This window comes from Melopsittacus undulatus, chromosome 3 (genome assembly GCF_012275295.1).
Source record: "Melopsittacus undulatus isolate bMelUnd1 chromosome 3, bMelUnd1.mat.Z, whole genome shotgun sequence".
NCBI lineage: Eukaryota > Metazoa > Chordata > Aves > Psittaciformes > Psittaculidae > Melopsittacus > Melopsittacus undulatus.
In genome coordinates, this window is record NC_047529.1 from 22,630,521 (window position 1) to 22,650,013 (window position 19,493).

General features: G+C 36.7%; 1 protein-coding gene across 2 annotated transcripts in view; it reads left to right on the forward strand.

The window, feature by feature from the left end:
- Window positions 1–19,493, forward strand: part of LDAH (lipid droplet associated hydrolase) — a 121,892-nt gene that overhangs the window by 57,071 nt on the left and 45,328 nt on the right. The window lies entirely within an intron of this gene.

The window sequence follows — 19,493 nt, forward strand, 5'->3', positions numbered from 1 at the left end:
CTTTTTGTCTGTAATTTCTTTTGAGGATTCTGATGAGCATAGCAAATAGCATAGTTCACATTTAATGACTGCACAAGTTTATACAGTAACATAACCATATTTTCATGTTTTTTCTTTTGTTTGTACACAAATTGCATTCAGGTCTTTCACTTGAGGAACTACAACTTGTTCAGGGTCTGGAAATGTATGTAGCTTAGAAGGTTTCTGCAATGTGTCTTATTCTTGCTAAATCAGTACTGACTTTTACCCATGAGGAGGCTGTCCCCTAGCTGAGCTTTCTTGAGTTAAGCAAACATTTTTTCATTGCTGACTATTCTAAATTATTTCGTGATGTGTAAAGTGTTGGTGTTGGTGCTATTCTTTCCCTTTTATAAATAAATTAAACACACCTAACAGGAGGTACCAGGCGTTTTTTGTTAACCTTTTGAATTATTGAAATGGGCTGTACATCCCTGCTGTTGGTTTTCTGCCTGTTTAGCCAGTTTCTAACCCACAGAAAAATGTTTCCCTCATCCATTATTAGTATTATTAGGGGTCACAGAGATTGAATTACATCAATGGGAAGCATTTTGCAGGAGCTTTTTGAATTTAGTTATTTTGGATGATGCTCCTATATGTACATTGTGGCTTTATTTCTTTCTTATTTTTTTTTAATTTTTCAAAATGCTTAGTTATAAAAAGTGAAGGAGCTTTCAGCTATAAAGCATTATGGTTGTTATTTCTGAAGTTTGAGAAAGACAGAAATACATTTTGTTGTTCTTTTTTAACTTTGTCTGATAATAGATCGGTCTTTTGTCATTCCAAAGTTTCTATTGTTGCATTGTTGGGGGTCTTCTGTTACCTTCAGTGCTCCCCTAAATCACACCTCTCTGTGACATATGTAGTCAGCATTTTGTGGTTTTATACTTGAACCAAAAGGCCATGTTCCATCTGTTGTGAACAGCTTGCTTGGGAATGATGGCCTACAGGTGCACAACAGGATGACAGATGTCATGACTCTGTTAGCTTTTTTTTTCTTTTTTCCTTTTGTCTGGAAATCTGCTTCCTCCCGCTTACCTGCAACCCTTTGCAAATCATCTTAGTGAGAGAAGACATCTCTGCACATGGGTCTTTTGACAAAGACATTGATTGGGATGTAAAATTTCAGAAACAGTCTTCTCTGCCATCTCTTGGCCAGGGAATTTTTGGGTTTTGGTGTGTGTGAGAAATTACCTATGTATGTAGAAGTTGTTTGTTTTAGAATAACCTTTACTAAAACAGTGAAAAATGACAATAGATAGTTTTCATTGCAGTGTACTTGTGTATGCAGCATAAAATGCAATAAGTAATTACTCAGTGAAAAAAATAAAAACCTCAACAATGTCTATCCATAAATACATTTTTTACAGTAAAGTGGAATATGAAGTTTAAAACAAATTAGCTATTCCTGAATAAGTCATGTAAAACATTCTGATTATAAACCAAATGTCTTTTTCTGATATAGCTTAATATATATTCAAAATAACAGTTTTGAATGTATTCTAGATTCATTCTGGACATGAGTACTCATTCACCCATGAAGTTATTAGAGCATATTTCCATATTTAGATATTCTTTCCTCAGCCTTTAATTTATGAAGTCTGTTGGGAAACATCAGCCTGTAAGTTATAAAAGCTCTTCCGAAGTTTACTTGCTGAGATAAACCTCTTTTTGAAATACAGTTTCCCAAAGACAGAAGCTTCAAGTATGTGGGTTTTATTTTGCTAGTGTGAACAAATGCATAATTGGTCATCATAGCAAAAAGATCTCACCTGCTAAACGAGTTGTGTTTCACATCTTTTTGTGCAATAAGAACAGTTTCTTATGGGGAGGGAGGAGAGAGCATGTAAGTTGTTTTTTAATGGTTTGAAGTCTGACTTGAACAATTACTAGATTCTGTCACTGCTGCCTTTCTTTGTTGAATCAAGTTGGTTCTTTTGGCTCTTTCTAGCGCCTGTTTCCTTTCTGTTGAAGGATTTGGGAGCTCCCCCTAACTTTATTGAAAGTAGAATGAGGCCATAAGAGAGAGAAACATGTCAGAATGCCTTGGCTAAGTGATTTCTTGTGATACAGAATTCAGTGCAGTGACCCATGTGTGTTAATAATTCAGTTTCAGTTGTGTTGAAAGCTTGATTGTGAATTTGGGAAGCACTTTCATAATGTTAGGAAAGAGAATAGTCACAATGTTTTTTAAATACAGCTATTTCTACAAGAAAACAAAATTCTTTAGTCTAGAATTCCTGGAAATCCACAGGGACTATGAGACTGTGAGATTAAAAGAGGGAGATTTTTTTCAACAGTACAGGAACTACTAAGCATGTCTGACCTTTGAGATAATAACAGAGTCTTTTCAGCAGTATGAATGGATGAGGGAAAGACTGCATGAAGGCAATAACATTTGTTCAGTTTCTATTTTGCTGAGATTAGAGCCTGAGTATGTAATCCAAGACTGTAGTGCATCATTACAGAAAATGTCTGAAAGGACACTAATTTAGCAAGTTCTGATTTCCTTACTGCATTTTGGAAGTAGAAGAAAAATGAAAATATAAACACATGAGATAAACAGGAATATAAACATTTATTCCATTTTTGAAAGTTTTATGTAACATAATAGCATCTAGTTCAGATGTTGCTTACCTAAATTAGATGACACAGTAGTTTAAACAAAGGCAGTTTACAGAATCATTGTGTAAGTAAATTAACTTCTGATGATTATAAGGTTTAAACAAGTTTAGTGAACGAATTTTATTTTTTACAACCTTGAATGCTCTCTTGCGTAAATAAGCTTATGTCAGATATTTTGAAATGTGCAGTGAGGCTGAGTAAAAACAGCAGAATAGCCAGAACAGTTCTGAAGAGAGATGTCTTCTCTCATATGGAGGATTATACTCTGTATACCTGTGTCCGAAGTGCAGCATAAACAGCAGCACAGTGAAAGAGTGCATAAATGTCCTTGGGTTGTACAGCCTTGTTTTGATTTGTCCTTGCTAAGATCTGTTTGCTCTTGGTGCCTTAATGGATTGCAGTGGTGGGTGGAATATGAGTATGCAGTTATGTCTAGCAGTAGGGATCATGATCTGGAGAAACAGTATGGAGAAACACTATGTTTATATTAATTTCATGTTGCTTTCAGGTTTAAATGGTAAAGCGCAAAAAAAATCTCTATAAAACTTAAAACGGATAAAAGACAGCAACACAGACCCAATGACAACATCTGCAAAATTATTACCCAAGAAAAAGATAGATGGTTATACTTAGCAGACCTCACAAGGGAAGTGGTACACATTTTAAAGAAACGTGTTTCTTGTGAAGAGACCTGTGAATTTCTAGGCCATGATACAGAACTAAACTGGGTCTGATGTATTTTTCATCTTCAGTTCATCCATCCGGATAGATGAGCTGCATACTAAAAAAACCAAAGCAAGCAGCAGTGGGCTGATACACACATTCATCCTCTTGTAAGTGTTACAGAAACAAAAAAAAAGACACTCTTAACATGGTTTTGCACAGATGTAATAATGAGTTTAAGTTCAGCTGCCTTCAGTGAGATGTGTTAATTTAACTTCATAGATGTTTTAAGTTGGTCATTGAATTGGACTATTTCTATAATATATATTTGTGGGAGTTCTTTCTATCAAGTTCTAATAGATAGCAAGTCCTTGTGAGCATATGCAAGGAAGCACAGGTGGTCTAAGCCAGCAGTTAGACCAAAATTTGGTTTAGTTGACAGTATATACATCATAGAGTCTGCATAATCCACCTTGCAACAGATGACAAAGTTCTGATGAGTGTGTTCTCTCAGTGACACCTCAGGCAATATCAATAAATCTAGTGGAATAGGCAGTAAAGCAGGAAATATGAACTTGGTGCACATGCAACATTATGCAGCTCTCTTACATGGAAAAAGCAAGAAGTAAGGCGGATGATTTATTAAACCTGACTGAATGAAATAGATAAAATACTGTGTCTTTGAAGCATCGAGGAAATTTCTGTGAAGAGTTGTGGAGAGATTTTTTTTAATGTTTTTTTAAGGAAAAAAAGAAAACATTCATATGAAAACCTAAGACAAACTTAAAACCTTTTCTTGTTGGAATGGGAGGCTGCAAAGTGAAGAGCAATAGTGGGTGAGTTAATGGCAAAAAAAGATTTGTCAGAGAGATACTGACTTTTGACTGAGCCTCATAAAAGGCCACCAGCCTGAATTTAAAAGCTCAACGAAACTTCAGAATGCCATCAGTGAAAAGCTGATAACTGTGGAATGGTGTTCAGAGTGTCAGCTCACCCAAGAGACCATTATTTTCACTGGCTTGATGACAGACTGTAATCCTAATGGTCCCAGGTTATTTTCTATCTCTTCCCACCAAAAACAAACCTAAAAAACAAACAAAAAAAAAGGTTTTAAAAAATTTAAACTGTAAGAAAATGCAGATGGGAATTTTTGTATAACCCTCAGCGACCTTTGTAAATAGGAACAAGCACTGTCTGGATTGCCATGTGCTGCATATGTCTGCCTGGAATTACTTTTCACAAACAGCTCACCTTGTAATATAGAGGAAAACAGAATGTGGTATCTCTTAAAGATATAAAAAGAAAATTAGGAAACTTAAAATGTCATGAGAAATAAAGTGTTGAAGGTGATGCATGCATCTTCAGATGTAAAATGCCTAGGGGAAATTTTTTTGTCTTTTGCTTTCACCAGGGAGAGCAGAGGCATGTTTCTCTCTCTTATGGCCTCATTCTACTTTCAATAAAGTTAGGGAGAGCTCCCAAATACTTCAACAGAAAGGAACTAGGTGCTAACCAGAGCCAAAATATAATATTCTATTATATAGAATATATAATTCTATAATTATATATTAAGAATATAATTTTTGTCACAGAAAAATAGCTTCAAGCCAGAGTGGCATGAGCTAGCAATTATCAGCAAATAACTAAACCTGTCAGGCATCGAAATGTGATCTACAACTTGAGAATAGTCTTCAGTCATGCTGTGAGGACACCAGGCCTTTATAACTTGTGTCTTTCTGCTTTCTTTTCTTATGCAAATAAATTAGCTTTTAATTGTAATGTAGTCTGTTAGACATGGTACCATCTTCTGATTCTTTTGAAAACAACTCATGATTCAAAAAACCTGTACATGGGACCCTCAGTGACATGGTTTAGTGGTGGACATGGAAGTCCTGAGGTAAAGTTTGGATGTGGTGATCTTAAAGGTCTTTTCCAACCTAATTGATTCTATGAGGAAAAACCAATTCTCAAGACTTTCTGTGGAAAGTCATGTTTGTTCATAATGTTTGCTGAAACTTCAAATTCTGTCACCTTGTTTAACATTTTTTGTTTACTGCTTAGTTGAATATAGAAACAATATGAAAACCAAGATTTTGGTCTGTAATGATTAAAAGTAGGAAAACATAAGAACAATAATTTTGATTTTGGGACACCTGAATTTTTTTAAGAACATTGTGTTTATTTCACTGCTAATGAAACATCTGATTTCTTTTCAGATGTATGTAGTTGGAATTCAAATAAATCTATAAAAACTGTTTTTCCTAGGAAGTTAAAAGGCATTGAAATAGCCAAATGTACAAACAGAAAAGGAAGAAAAATAAACTGAAAAGTAGAATCTGTGATCATTCATCAAGAATCCAAAGTAAAACATGAGAATGAAGAGGAAATGAAGGACTAAAAATAAAAAGATGGCTAGAATGGTAAATGGCAGAATAACAGGATTTATTAAGTACTGTTGATTTTTACAGATTTGGTCATAAAATCTTGTTATTTTGAATCTCCAAAAATTTGGATTCATATTGTAGTAACTAAGTAAATTATTCTATAAAAATGAAGGAATTGTAAACGTATAACAAGAAGTGAATTTAAAAAACTATTAGGATTTATAGCATATGTTTTCAAAAGAGCTCAACACCCTTCTGAAAGCCAGATTTACCAAAGAATTTTTTATGCTGGGCGGTGAGATCTTTTGAATTGTGTGTGCAGATGTGTATACTGTCGTGGTTTAAGTCCAGCTAGCAACCCAGAAAAAACCATGCAGCCTGCTCTCTGACTGCCTCCCCCTCTTCCCCCCACTCCTGGAGGCACAGGGGGGAAAATTGAAAGAATGTAATTCCCACGGGTTGAGATAAGAACAGTCCAGTAACTAAGGTATAACACAAACCACTACTGCTGCCACCAATAATAATAATGATAAGGGAAATAACAAGGGGAGAGAATACAACTGCTCACCACGCGCCAAACGATACCCAGCCCGACCAAGCAGTGATCTAGCCCTTTCGGCTGACTGCCCCCAGTTTATATAGTGGGCATGATGTGCTGTGGTATGGAATACCTCTTTGGCTAGTTTCGGTCAGGTGTCCTGTCTCTGCTTCCTTCTAGCTTCCCCTCCCTGGCAGAGCACGAGACTCAGAAAGTCCTTGGTCACAGTAAACATTACTTAGCAACAACTAAAACCATTGGTGTTATCAGCGCTGTTCCCAGGCTGAAAGTAAAACCCACAGCACTGCACCAGCTACTAAGAAGGAGAAAAATTACTGCTACTGCTGAACCCAGGATATATGCATAGCAGTTGAAACTCAGAGACTCATCTCTTTGGAGAGCTGGATCAAATGACTGAAATTCAGTATGAAGATGTCACACACACATTGAATTTGGTTTGGTTTTTTACTGCAATTAATATGCTTTTACAGAAGACAGAGCCAGAAATCAGCAGTTTTCATGCTATTTTAAAATTGAGTAGAGAAAAGGGGAAAGCAGTCAATTAGGGCACTGGATAATTGGTCATGAAAAGAGCATGTAAAGGGACATTGTGGAGTTTATGAACATAGACTTTGCAAACACGTAGTTAAACTTTGAATATGGCTATCACTTTAGTAGCTGGTATCTGCTCATAGAAGCTCTATATCGGAATGTAATTTCTCTGGCAAGCCTCAGCCCTCAACAAAGTTGAACTGCTTCATCAGCTCTTGCCTCTCATCAGCTCTTGCCTCTCATTGTATGTGGTACAGTAACACAAGGAACGAGGAAGTACTTTGCTTGAATCTTTCAATTAGAAGAGGTTACTTAGAAAGGACAGTGGTGTTATTAAAACTATTTCCTACTCTACCTTATTTTTAATTTGTTCATTCCCTGTGGTTTACAGTGAAGTCTTTAGAGGCTTGAGTGGAAGAGTGCATTCCTCTGCATTAACTTCTGCACTGGGAGTGGTGTGTCCTGTTTGAAGAGTTCACTGCAGGAGTGAATCGGAAAAAGAGACTACCATTATACAAATCAATTATATGATCTCTGAGCTTAGACTGCACATTCACTTCATTTAGGGCATTTTAATCCACTAGTGAATTTGCTTCAGATAACTGATGGAGGACTCTCTCCCCTTCTTTTGCCCACCTCCCCATCCCCATCTCTTTAGTATTTATTTGATTACTAATCATTTTTGGGGAGTTTCTGCCAGTGCTGCAGTGGGTCTTTTCAGATACCTGATGATGTGTTGAGTGACTGCAAACATATGATTAGAGAATAAATCAAGCCCTTTGTGCTGTTATGACCGAGGTTATATTCAATATTAGATGTAATAGAAGGCCACTTCCTTTTCCATTTGTTTAAATGTATAAATATTTGGTATGCTTGATTTCTGTTGTTTGGATACAAGTCTACTTAACTGGGACATTTTGGGAAAAAAATCATTGGAGTTTGTCCTTTCATGTGGAATTCAGTGTTAAGTATACATTCAATTGGAAGTCCAGGAACCACAAATGTATTTAATAAACTTGTTACCTTTGGAGTCCTGTAAGAAAGTTCAATTAAATATGCTTTTAATAACTTTGCTAAAACATTTTTTGTCGCTGGAAAATTGTAAGAACATTACACTCCATTTCAAATTCCATAACAAAGCATAATTCTGTATAAGGAGTAGAATGCACTGAGTCCTAATTGTTCTTGAAAATATTAAATTTCTGTTCCTGTATTTTAAAACAGCAGTATAACTACTTTGTTTTACTGAAATGAAAGGTAGAAACCCTAGATCTCAATAAATATCATTTTAATTGTGACCTTTAATGGCAGCTAGCAGAGTTCAGACTTTTTATCTGGCATTGGCAATTGAAAGGTAGTCTCCAGATTCTTGTTCTCAGTTGCACTGAAACCTTTACTACCTGATGACCAGTTTTACTTGTGTGATAAATCAGATATGGTAATTTTGCTCTTTTAGCAGATTCCTGCGTTTATTCCATTTGTCATCATAATTAAGGCTAGGAGCAGTCTGTAGTGTTGCAAAGGAAGGAATTTTGTATGCTTACAGTTCTGGGAAAGTCAATGCAAGGTTATATAAAGGAGCTGACTGAGAGAATTCCTTACTTTCTCCTCTCCTTGTCTTTTTCTTGTAGCCTGACAAGATTTGGGGATATGATTTTTATCTTGAATCTCAGATATTCTTTCTGTTGGCTTTGTGTTCCATTTCTTCTCAGTGTATACTTCCTGGCTCACCCATTCTTTTGTCCTTCATTGATACCACAAGTCAGGACTTGTTCTGCTTTAGTTCCTCCAAAGTATGCCATTAAATATGCCACTTTAAACGGTTAAAATGGTAGTGGACTGAACTCCTTCCTACATAAAATGTCAGCTCAGCTTTCCTTATCTGTCTGCGAACCATTCTAGACAAGTAGGGCTACAGACTTGGTTTGACTGGATGTTGTTTTGGTCTGACTTACCAGTGAGTGGTGAAATAGACCCCTTCCAAATGTCTTAAGTGCAGTATAGAAGTCCAAGGATCTTGGGGCATTGGTGTAAAATCAAGCCTTCCCTTTTCATCAGTAAAATGAGGTTATAATTGTAAGGCTGTTTTCTTATTCACCTCATTCAGCCTCTTTTCCTTAGACTGAACAGATCATCATTGAGATGTATTGGTAGGTATGGCTGTACATTTATGATTGTGAAAGCAATTGATTCAAGGCAATTCTTAATACTTTCTTTTTGTTGAGCCATCTCTCCACTTAAATGGCATATTGCTGTTTCACCTCTAAGTGGTAAGTGTTCCAGATCATGTCTACATGGATCACATTTACCAGTCTATGTACCGTAAGGGCACCTGCAGATGCAATGCAATGATCTCATGGGAGTGCTACACTAAAAAAAATCTCACCCTGTACTTCCAAAATGAAAATGGAAAGAATTTCTCCTGGAAAGTGGCAGCTGCATTCTGACATTAATGTAATGGGAGCAATTGAAAGCTTTATGGTGTGTAGCTGTGACACTGCATTCCAACATAAGCTTCTCTCTGCCCTTCTTCCAACCAATAAACTATTCTTCCTCTCTTTTCACTCTCACCCCTCCTAATCTTCTTCTGTTTATATGCTTTAATCATAATAGCAACAAATCCATCCCTGCCGGTATTATCACACCATTGCAAATTTTGGCCGTCTCCTTTGGCACTTTGTGGATGGAATGATATTGCCCCCTTTGATGGGGCTTAGTACTCTATGTAAAATACTGCTCTGTCAATGAATATTTTCTCTATTAAACTATTTTCCGTCCAACAATAAGATACAGATTTTTGGAAGAACAGTTTTCTCATCATTACCTTAACCCATAAAAAAAGCGTGCTTTCCTTCTTTCCCTCTTTCCCTCTTCCTTTCCTCTTTTGCTCCTTTCTTTCTTCCTTTCTTCTCTCATTTCTTTATCCAGACATTTTGAGAAAGCCTTCAGTTACTCAGATATTTGGAGTACAGAGTAATTTGCATTTCAGCCCTGTGAGACTTGTAATTGTAATGAGCAGTCTGTGCATTTTATATTTTTTATGTTTGTAATAATTCACAAATAGTTCAGTATGTAGAGCTGACCTGTTGAAAAATCGTTTGTAGTGGCTGTAGAAAACACTTCTGAGCTCTAGACATTTGTATGCTTAACATAATTCTGGGCTTCATCTGAAAATATTCAAGGAATTCCTTTTACTGGAAAATATCTCAAGTAATGTGAAACAAAAGATAGTTCTTTCCTGTGCTGTGACCCACTTGTAAGGTGAGGTGTGGATGGTCCCTCTCCTGTTGCCATAAAACAGGTTTCAGCATTGAGGTCGGGTACTGAGGAAGGTAACTGACAACCATTTGAAAGGTGTGATTGAAAGTGTATTGATTTCAAAGTTATTTGCCAAAGGTCACCCTTTACTTCTCAATCCAAGAGGCTATTCTGTAACTACTACGATAAGTGTTTTACAGTAGCTGTGGTCTTCATCTGTCTATTCAAGAATAAATAAGAGAATCTTGATATCTAGAGCTGGGAATATTGTGTCTTTGGTGATTTCTACATGGGCTGTAGGCTGTCATTTAATAATTGGGAAAAAAAATCCTTTAATCAGAATTTATTCATGGGGCAGAATTAAGGCCTGTTGTATTGATGGAAATTTTGCCACTAATTTCATCAAGAGCAAGGTCACACACCCATTCTGCGGTAGGTGGAATCAGAGAATCAGAAGCATTCCGTAGCATATCAGACGCCCTGCAGTCTCATTAGGGCTCTGTCTTTTTGGTTGCTCTGCTCATGACTGCTGTTGTCAAAGATGATTTCTTAGCATCAGCTTAGTAGCTGAAGCTAGTTGCTGCCAAGATTTCCATGCCTTTTACTTTCTTACTACCGAAAGATTTATCCTGAGTTATTTTCATCCAATTTTACTTCTTCTGTAATTAAACTCTGTAGAGAAAGTTTTAATATACTCCTAATAATATTACACAAAGTGAATACTGTAGAAGCCGATTGCAATTCACGTTTTAAAAAGATTCTTTATATGGCTGGTGCAAAGAGTTTGGACACAGGATTCAAACATACAAGGCTCAAAATCAAATTTATGCTAAGTCAGTGGAAAGTTGCCTTAAAGTAGACATAAATTTAGTCACACCTCACTTTGGTGCAAATGACACTCAGGTCTACATACCGAAAGATGTAATCGTTGTGCCCAGCACTGTGTTCGTCGTTACATTGAAGACTACAGTTTGAAATGCATTTTAAAAAATTCTAGTCCTCGAATTTTGTTTCCATTCAAGTGCAACTGCCAGAAAGCACTGGAGGCTTGAGGCCTTAAAGATGTACTTCAAATAAAACTGGATAATGTATGTTAAATAAGGAAGGTGCCAGGACATGGAAAATCCTTGTAATCACTGTAGAGCATTTTAAACAGATGAGAATATTGCCTGCTATTTATATCATCAGGTAGAAGAATATAGTAAAAAAGTAAACCCAAGTTTTCAATTTTAACATAGTGGGTCAAATTCAGATGTTGAAGGAGGTGTAGTTTGTATGATAATATTGGATATGTTGAATGTAAGAAACTGTAAGTGACTGTGAGAGATAAATGGACAGACTGGAAAAAAGTTGATTTTTAAAATAGTGTGAGTGGGTATATTACTTTTATTTTCAAGGCATCCTACTAATTACTTTTTTATGCTAAATTCTTGTCTTCTTTTTACCACAGTATAAACAAAGCTGTGCTAGATACAGATCTGGCTTAAGGAGACTATGCTGCTGACGAAAATTGGGCATAGTTCTGTTGGTTTACTCGAGGGGATCCTGACATTTTCCATCAGCTGGGAACTTGGGTTTTTTTGTTTTCCTTGCATTGAATAGCATCAGCTAAAAGATAACATCTACTTCTGTCTTAAACTATTCCTGTCTTCTTTCTCCAGGATAGTCTATAGAAGCACAGAAAAGCATGGCTGCCTGCGAGGTGCTTCAGTATATTAATTTTGCTTCTGCTTTTCATTAGTAAGGAATAGTGTGGCTATTTGTAGCTAGTGTATGTGCTGTAGCTGGAAGAATACCTTCAACCAGCTTGTCTCAGAAATGGAGACATACCTCAGGCAAAAAAATATACCAGGAGCAGAGTATGAAAGCAAGATATGCTCATGAAGGGTTTTTCTGTTTCTCTGATTAAGTCATGAAAAATAAGGAAAAGATTTGGCATTGTAAGTGAGCCTATAGAGTGGGGAAAGATAAAAATTCAATTTGTTGTGATCCATTGTATTACATTTGAATACTTCAGAAGAAAGGTACAAGAAAATTGTAGTTGGGAAATTAAAAGCCAGGGTACACAAAAAAGAATTTCCCCTTAAATGTCATTAGCTGTTTCTTAGCTCACATATTTATGTGCTATTTACAAATAGTGACTTCGTCTCATATCACTGTGGATAACGTTGTCCATAAAGCTTTTTAATCATCTGTTAAAATCATTCTTAGTAGGATGTTATATTTTGCAGTAGTTAATATCACCGTAGAATACTCTGAGGTTTTGAAGATTATGCATAACTTCACAAGATGAATATCAGTATGTCCTGTGTCTTTTATTACCCTGTATCTTGAAGGAAGTTAATGCTGTGAAATGTTTGGAAATAATGCATTTCTGATGTCTTTGTACATTGTTAGAGAAACCTTCTGTAGAATGTATATGGAAGTAGACACTGCAAGTATACTGTTTCCTAGAGAACCAGTATAGCTGAACTATGTATGTATGCCCAGATAGAAATAGCTAAAAACATTGGGTATATGGGGGGTTGAGTTTATGTTGCCCTGAATCCAGCTTATTGTAGTCTCCAAAGTTCTTCCATTTGTAATACAAAGCAATGGAGACATAACAATGTTGACCAGCTCCCTTAAGGTCAGTAACAGTCATGAAATTTATAGAGTTGAGAAAGAGTCTGTGTGGGGTATACCTGCAGCCACACAGAATTGAATTGAAATAAACTATTGAACTTAATCCCAATCTATTAGACGATGCTATAAATAATTTTAACTATAAAAGCATGAAGTTAAATGTGAACAAAGGAGAATACATGAGGTGCCAAAAGGTAGAGATATTCCTGACATCAGGCAAAGATCAATGGGTAACAGCACTCGAACAAGAAAAAATAGCCCTTGTCACACTGCCAACCTAAGCTTGGGTTGTGATGCAACACAATATTAAGGCAATATTGTTTTCTTAAAAATATGTTATGAATTTCTAGTTACTTAGCTTTGCAGATCTCTAGAGGAGACATTGATTAGAGCTTGGCTACCATTTCTCCCCTGCCTCAGCTTTTGCTGACTGTGCTCTAGTTTGACCTTTGAGTGCCTTAGTTTGACAATCTGGCCAAGAAATGAAAGTAAGATTGAGAAGAAAATCATATCAGCAGAGCACTTTAAGGAGGCAGCCTTATCTGTTGTACACATATTGTAAGAATTAACAGTCTGGGTGTGCAGGAAGGACTTAAAATGTTATCTTCATATTCTCTGTACTTAGTGTTTCTTGCACATCTCATTTGCCCATGAGGTTTAAGAAATGCCTGCTTTTCTCACTGCATGTGTGTAGTAACATAGTATACAGTAAAGGGCCAAGGGTCTTCCTCAGTAATTTTGTGAAGATGAATGGCATGTCACTGTCAGTAGAACTGCATTTTAGTTTGGCATGATATGGTTTATAGGACAGAAAAGCATAAGTACTATCAAACAAGGTAATTTCTAGCCAGCTGTGTTCAAGAAGGAAGAATTCAGACTGAAATAAGCAGAGAGAAAGGCTAGGAAGGCTCAGGATACTTAGCTCATTTAAGCTCTTTAAACAGTGAATGTATATAGGAGTGTTTTCTATAAACATTACAAGGAAAAATAGTAGTATGTTATATTAGAATGCAACATGTTTAAAGTATCAGAACGATCTAAATAAATTTGGAAATTTGGAACTGGTTTCTGGATGTGAAAATATGAAATCTGAAGTAACCATCCAGTTGCCAAATAAGTAACAATAGGAAAGCTATATATTTTTAGTGAATCTGAATAGCTAATGTAAAGGACTTTAAGAAAAGGAGAGTCCATTTTTTATGTTTGCTGTAGGTTTTGCACCATCTATAATTATATAAGGTCAGATAGTTAAGTTATATATTGCAAATATTACTCATATACACATACGTATGAAATTTAATTATTAGTATAAAGTAAAAAGGAAGTATAAAGTATGTCTTACATTTCAGTGTCTAAATTTGTGTTTGCAGACTTTCCCATAGTTGTTCAAGAAATATTTTTTGCTCTGTCTTGAGGTGTAGCTTCTATGGCTTCAGCTGCCTTCCTTGAAAGCAGTAGAGACTGACTACTGGTCGATAGTATATGGAGTGTTCCCCATACTACTGAAAATCTTAGAGGTGCCAACTGGTGTGTCATTTTCACAATAAATTAATCAAATACTTGAAATCACAACGGAACTCTCCATCAGCCCTGATCTCTGTGTTGGTTTGGTTTTTTTTTTTTTTGACAGCATTTTCTGTTAGCTGAAAAATCCTATTTATGTACACATATGGACTTAGTCACTAGTTATTTTTTATTTGCTGAGCATCTGATTAATAATCTGTTGATAAGAGAAGGAAAGATCTGTATATGATTGCCAAGGGTGACATACAAGCTTACTTAGAATCATAGAATCATAAAATGGCTTAGGTCAACAGGGACCTTAAAGCTCATCTAGTTCCAACCCCCCTTCCACAGACAGGGACATCTTACTAAACCAGATTGCTCAAAGCCCATCCAACCTGATAGAATCAATTATTAAATCATTCTGAACAGTTTAAGGTATTTCTGATTGAATGAGGTAGGTACTCTAGTGTTCAAATTAATTTTATGTATAAAACAAAACAGGTCTTCTCCTGTGGCTCTTGACAGCAATGGCAAAGTATAGTAGCAAAGCCTGCTCATATCCTCCTAGTGCCAGATATGATTGCTTCACACACATCTTCTATTAAGAGGAGTTCCTGGTCTGCACTATTTTCTAACCTGTGGCCAGACATCATCTGGGAATGTTCTAGCTGGCTTTGGGCAAAATCATGTCAGAGAACATACTAAAAAGTTTTATTCCTGGAGGCTAGGTCCTAGCTGAATTTAGTTCACCAGTACTGAGGCTACAATGCAAATTGGAGCCCACAACCACAGGTGATGAAATATTTTCTGCTGGTTTCACCTCTTTCTATATACAGAAGTCATCCAGAAGTAAAAAATCATGCAGGATAATCAATAATGAGTGCCTTTGATATGATAAAGCTTGGGTTATTTCTGTACTGATACCATAAAAAAACAGTCATATTCTTCTTCTGGCCATAGCTCAGCTCCGTATATATAAGCATACTTACATTGTACTATACTATGTTATGTGTAATTAGTGACTGAGCAAAGTGAATGGGCAAGTCCAGAAAGTCCTGCTCTGGTGAGAGGAAAGCTGAAGCCAACGTTGCCTGGTTTTTCCTGTGCATTTTCTTGGAAAAGTACTCAGCACAGCTGTGGTAATAAAGCAGGGAATACTTTCCTGACCCTCGTTGTTTTGCCTGCAGGTTTCTGCATACTGAGTAAAAGAAATTGTGATTCATGTGGCATTTCACGTCAAGGGCAGACTGTAGATTGCCATTAAGTGCATCATTGTGTTATCTTTGAAAAATTTACTGGATTTCACCTGACAGATAATAGCTTTTCTTCTGCCAACACAACATAGGAATAACTAATACATGGGATGAACTAATATATATCAAAAGAAGTGTTACTCTTGACAGAGAAACAGCTTTTGCTTTTCATAGAGTTTTGAAGGAATTTTAAATGAAACTTCCTCACACATTTTCTTTCCAGCCCTGGAATTTGCAGTCATGCACATAATGATGCTGTTGGTGTGGAGCAGGCTACACGTTCTATAGGCGAGTTGCAGAACTGTGCTTGGATGCTTCTTTACTGAGCATCGGTTGGTGCAATGGGTTGGTTATAAAATGTAATAGATTGCTTCCTTCTGCCTGCTGATCTGATCTCTGGATTTCTCATAGGCTCTGAGTTTCATAACCAGTGCAGGATCTGAGGCTTATATTTTTTTTTATTGGTGCTGATGAATACATTTCAGCTCTTTCAGTAGAAGGCACTAATGAAAAATACTGCTGGGGGGACTTTTTTAGCTTTTTCTGATTCACATACTTTTAGTGTTTTTATAAGGAAAATATTTAAACATTTTACAAAAATGTTGGTGTGGTTGAGACAAATTGTGCAGTGATAAACAACAATTTATTACGTATTTAATTATTTGGCTTTTTGTACTCTGTTCTTATTTTGAAAAAACTTCCAGCTGTGTCAAAAACATGTTGACATAGAATCATAAAGTAGTTAGGGTTGGAAAGGACCTTAAGATCATCTAGTTCCACCCCCTCTGCCATGGGCAGGGACACATCACACTAAACCATATCACCCAAGGCTTCATCCAACCTGGCCTTGAATAACCATTATCTAGTGGAGACCTGAAGGTGCTCAGTTGTTACGTTGTCATCTTGTTTTAGGTAGGTTAAAAGCTGAATAGAAAGCCCAGATGTACAGGAATGTGTGTTTTTCATGTAGATAGTTTGGAGGAAGCCTTTTTTCTGGTTTTTTTAAGTGAAGCAGTCATCACATGAGTGAATCATATTCATTTAGGGATCCTGCCTGAACAAATCTCCTTGGTCAATGCCAGGCATTTGGGGAATGGGCATTTAATATTCCTTGCTTTGAGGGCTAACTTTGCTGCGAAATCAGTAATTTCTCTTTCCTCTGTGTTGTAAAATTTACTGTGCTGGTCATACATACTTGAAGTTGGCGATCTGATCACTCTAGATATCAAAGTGTATGAATAGTGACAAAAGTGAAACTCCAGACGTTCCCACACCTTCCTGCTGTGGTGTGTGTTGGAGTAATAAATTGAAGAACATATTTGGATTCTAGGGAGGCTTGTTCTCTGAACATATGCTCAAGCCATGCCTTATTTTTTCAGTGATGATACATATATGTGACTTTTCATTTGAAGAGCTTGTAGATAATATTAGCCTTTGCTGTTAAAATGATCTACAACTTCTGAAACACTGCATTGTATTAGAGTCCCTTGAACCATTCAGGTCTTGAGTCCTATGTAATTTAAAGAGTTAAAAATTAATGATGAAAATAGAAGCAGCTGTCTGGTGAGTAACCCAAAGGACATCTATGCCTTAACCATTGAACCTTAATGTAAGCGTCATCCTGAGTGTTGAAATCTTGAAATTTAATAGCATGTTAAATAAATAACAGTTAAATTGAATGACGGTTTTACAAGTACTGCTTATTGTCACAACAATCAACAGTGACAATTCCAGTATAAAGTCAGAATATATGTACTGTTTTTAGTGGGTTGACCAAAGCATAGCAGGGATAGGTTGATACTACCCACAGCTCTCAGCGACTCCTGGGCACAGGGCATGTTTGCCTTCACAAAAGTCACTGACCAACTTTCAGTACACCCTGGATCTACTCAAGTTGCTGTGACTTGTGTCTCTAGTTGCTCAGCTCTTTTTCTCATGTGCTTAACCAGTAAAAATCATTGGACTTTGAATTAGAGGTCACTTAAACCAGATGAATCTGGATTTTTCTCTCTAGTTACATGTAATTTTTTTCTTGTATTTCGACTGATAGCTATCACAGGAAACTTCTGTTGTTAATTTTGAGAAGGGTTTCCAGAAATAAAGTGGTCATTAATTTTTACACGTTACTTAATAGTGTATACCATGGCATTCACAGGTGTGACAATACATGGTGCTTATGATAGGCACTGTCCTCCATCTTCAGAGTTACTGCTGTTATAATATTCCTGAAAATTGTAACTTCAGTATAATTCTGTGCCACCTACCTGATTTCAGCTAGTTGAAAGTGTGTATCAATAAGATCCTGGCATTTGAAAAGTAAAAAAATTATTAACTGGTGTTGCGCATTTGAATCTCATTAATTTCCTTCATTTTACCTGTGTATTTCTATTTCATTTATTTGAAGCCACAAATACGATGTACTTTTTTATGAACATGTATGTCATTATAATAAAATAAGTAAAATCTTGTTTATCTGCAGTTGTGTTGCAAAGAAGTTGAACTACATCTTTAAGCAATTCTGCAGTCAAATGTACATTTCAAAATTCTGTCTCAGAAATCTAGCAGTAAACTAAAAAAATAAGTTCTTGAAAAACAGAAATTTTAAATTTCTTTATTGTCTGCAAAAGATTAAAGAAAGTAAGAAATTAAATAAAATTAATAAAATTATCCACTGTCTTACAACATCTTTTAAATGTTTGTGCCATTAAAAAATGCAGGAATGCACAGGACATTGTAACAGCCTTCTTGCTATGCTCTTTTCCTCCAAGGTTTAGCAACTTCCCCCAGTGGTTAGTACAGCACTCCAAGCAACTAATCCTGTATAAACTATAATGTCAAAGGAATAATGTGTGCCTGGGAACGTAGGTCAAATCTGCTTTAGATCACAACAGTTTGAGTTCAGCTCCTGGCTGGAATATCATGAAACTACCATATAATTTAGTGCAAGTCTTGCATTCCTATGCTTCAGCTGCTGGTTGCCTTTAATAAAAAGAGGCCCGGGGTTGGTTTCCCTGAGAATGTATTTGTTATTGTCTAAAACCAAAGTGGTGTCAGCCGAGACATAGAAGGATTTCTTAAAATAGTTGCATAGGCAATATAAATAGCACTTTCAAATTCTGCTTTTAAAATACTGTAGAAAGTACAGTATGGCAAGTTATTGATGATGTATCCCACCCTCTGTCCTCTCTGCCTGGCTGAACACAGTGACGTAAGGGATAGGGAATGATGGTGACAAGTTCTTGCCTGGTGCAACAGGCAAGTCTCCCTGAATCGCCATCTCCCCAGGTTCCCTCACACAATAGGCACGAGGCTCTGCAAGTAGAACTGAACAGTAACGAGGACAGTGGTTCATCCAGCTTGAAGGTGTCACCAAGGCTAAGTTGGCCTTCAAAACTGCTTCCATAAAGAAAAAAGGACAGGTCATTGTCATGGGAGACTACCTACTGAAGGGAACAGAAGGCCCAACATGCAGACCAGACCCATTTCTTGGTGATGTCCTCTGCCTTCCTGGGGCCTTGGTTAAAGATGTGAAGACAAAGCTTCCCACCCTTGGCCCTCAGACTGTTATTCATTTTTTATTTTTTAGCAATGAAGGTGGGACAAGTCCAAGGGTGATCAGTAGAGACTTCAGGGCCTTGGGATGACAAGTTAAGGAATCAGGTAGCATGCCCTGCCTTCCACAGGATAGCTGCGGAGCCCCATGGTACTGCACACAAGTAGCATACATCAGTTGGGTTTCATCTGAGTCAAGACAATTGTTTTAAAACATTTTTTACAACAGTAGTAATCTAATTTGCATAATGCATAGGATTCAAGGCCACGTGGTTCTGGGCATGTTAAGGATGTTCCTGCTCATTGCAGGGAGGTTGGACGAGGTGACCTTTGAAGGTCACTTCCAACCCAACCCTTTCGATGGGTTGTGCAGTAAACAGACATATCCAAGAAAGCACAGCAATTTATGCCTGATTATCTGCAAATGCAATATCCAGAATCTCTCTTACTTTACTTGCTTGATATTTCTGTTAGATACTGTGATTGTGTGTCTTTGAGGGGTTTTCCTATATGATTTCT